Genomic DNA, 3,142 nt, shown 5'->3' with positions numbered 1-3,142 from the left:
GTTACCAGCTTCTGCGTTCGTTTCGTCAGTTGTGTTTAGTGTTAGTTCTAGTTCTAAGTTAAGTTAAGTTGTCAATTGTCAAATACGCTACGTTGCCCGATGATTGGGTTTTTATAATAAAAAAATAAATACAGGGTATTCCATCACGATCCAACTATTTAAATGTTGAATAACTCCGTTGCCTCCTATAATAACTCCTATGCCGTTACGAATCGTCCTCGTCTACGCCTTTAATCATGGATCGTTACGGTAAAACAGAGGGCTGAAATTGTAGCGCTTTACATTGAAAATAATCGTTCAACTGTGAAAACTGTGCGTAATTATATTTGCCGAATTTTTTCTGACTTCTTTCTGTGAGGCTATTCGAAGAGTAAGGTTTAAGCCCGCCAACCGAAGACCATTGCAGAACTGAAAGTTAACATCACAGCGGAAATTGCTGCTATTATGTTGTCTATTACCAAAATGTTGTCAAATTCAATGAAAAATGCTCAAAGCCGAATGTGTCTGATGGAGGCGGTCATTTGAACGATAGTCTATTCTGAGTGAATTGATGAACCACCCTATATACATATAAATAAATAAATAAATAATTCCAAAATATTTAAATGAATAAACAAATGATTGAGAATTGTATTTATATCAAAGATAATATATTATTTCAATTAAATTGTAATCAAAATCGGTTGTTTTCCAAAGACACACATTCAGTAAAACTTTGCCCTAATCGGGACTCCACATCGAAGCCCATCGTGTTGCAACCTACACACATTTTATGGCCACCGCCCCAAAACGGTGAGGTAAAAATTGAGACATACTGTTTGGCTACATCTGGCGTGCTGGCTGTCTGGCGCAAGCAGCACGACCGCCGCCGGCCACCACTTGGTGACAGTCGAACAAAGTGAAAGAGGAAGTACCGTTCGTCGAACGAAACACGCACGCATATTACATGACCCCCGGCGGCGGCATCGGCGGCGAGGTACACAACATTACGACCCACTCGCGCGGTCCCGTCTTTCGCGTCGACCTACGCGCGCGAGTAAAATGTTGCCAAAAAGGCAGCTGCGGCGGCGCACGACGAAAGAAAGCACGCCAATGTTGCACATTATGCCACTGACAGGCGCGCAGGGGCCGCCTTTTTACGACCCGACTCTCCGCCGTGCCAACGTAATATCGGGAACGCTGTCCCCGGAAACACGAGAGCCAAGACGTTGTCGTCAAACTTTGACCAATGGGAGGTCCACGGGCGTTACGTCATAAGTGGATTGCGTTCGGACCCACGGCGGGCGGCGGGCGGCGGGCGGCGGGCGGCGGGCGGCTGGCGACCCGGCGGATTGATCCATTAGGGGCCGCCACTATTTGGACTATGAGGCTAGGCTTGCTTCCGCGCACGACCGGTCCCTTTTGGCCTGTTATCTTCTTCGATTTGTCTAGTTGTTTGCCGTAGGCAAACAGTTCGGCCAAGTTGGTGGTGGCCACACTTCTTGGTGGGCCACTTTAAGGTCGACGGCATATCGCGGCACGGTTAATCGTGATCGCGCTGAGGAACTATCAACGCGATACCTGCTGGCGTGGCTCGCGGAAGTTGAAAAAATCGATCCCAAGCCCCCCGGGCACGTCACTTGATGATTGATAACGAAAACCCGGGGAGTAGCACCCGAACGGTGGCCCGGTGATACCGTTAATAGTACGGCTATTTTATGGCGGCCATTTTTTTTAAAGATTTTCTCCAATAACCGAACTCTAGAAGCTCGACGGCAGCATGGTGGAGCAGTTGGTGGTCCAGTGGCGGCCCAGCTTTGGAGCAGTTGATCGCGAAATCAACTGATCAACTTCAATGTGGCGTAAGAAAATAAAAACTCCCAACTACATGGCGGCAACACCGCCGTTATGTGATGGGCCGCCAAATAAAGGTCTCAACGTAAGAGTATTGGCTCACAGAAAAACAGACTAAAGTGGCGCACTGTTTGGATAGTAATCGAATAAAGACTCCCCTCGTTTTTGTTGGTTGCATAGAACATACAGTTGAAAAAAGGGGTTAGAAAATTAAGCCTCCCAAAGAGGCGTATAATGCGCTAAACGGCTAACGGTACGCACCTTCGGCACGTGGATTCGTGAGCGGGTTAGTGTTTTTATGTTGCCCATGCTGCTCTAATCACTCATCAGCTTTTTCCGCCCCCGTCAAACACGCATTTGGCCAATGAAATAGGCGAACCAAAGAGATGCCAAAACAACGTTTCTGTTTTGATGTGAATCCACTTCACCTACTCACTCGGATCGTGCCACGGAATGCCACGGTTTGCTAACGCTGGAGACTCACCTGAAACGAGATAATAAAGGCACACACGAGAGTTAATAAATATTCATCCGACAGTTTACCGTGAGCTGCACGAGCAGGGCGCACATGTTTCGCTAATGTCCGTAATAGATCATTTCACGCGAGCCCGAGAGACAAACAGTGCCATAATTCTTCGCCTCGCGATGCACACGCGACTTCAGAAAGAACACTTGTACGCGAAGACCCTTGTTCCAGCCGATGGTGAGGAATAGCGCCTTAGCCACTCGCGGAACGATGAACGGAACGTGTTGCACTTAGAGGGCAGCGAAGTAAATAGAGAAAGTTACACACCGGCCGAAATCAGCCCCTGCCCAGCCAAGTGTAGCCTTAGCCCCCGGGGCCCCAGGGAAAGTGCAAGCGTAGAACGAAGGCGGAAAAACGAAGGCCCCCAAAACAACAACCACGCGCGCTTAAACAAACGCAACGGGAACGGGAAGAATATGCTTCACTTTTTCTACCCTCGAGTGCGCACCCACGACGACGACGACGACGACGATGCTGCCCCTGCCGACCTACTTCCGTGACGGGCGAAAGTATGTAATATGCTTCGCGGTGACGGTGACTACACCCTCGCGCCCCATTCTGGGTTGCGACAGTAGTGTCTGGAGAAACTCTAGAGGTTTCTTTGCCTTTAGTAGAGTGTCTTCGTTCCGTCAGTGCTGACTGAAAATATTAGTAAAAAAAAGTCATGTCGACTCTAATACTACAGTGGTCCAAAATTATCGCGAATTCACCTTAAAATGAACGAATTCACCTTAAAATGTCCGTTTGTGGCTATGGATCTTTCATTCCGTCCATGCATGGTTC

Source organism: Anopheles cruzii, chromosome 3, assembly GCF_943734635.1.
Source record: "Anopheles cruzii chromosome 3, idAnoCruzAS_RS32_06, whole genome shotgun sequence".
Lineage (NCBI taxonomy): Eukaryota > Metazoa > Arthropoda > Insecta > Diptera > Culicidae > Anopheles > Anopheles cruzii.
Note: the sequence above shows the minus strand (reverse complement) of the source record.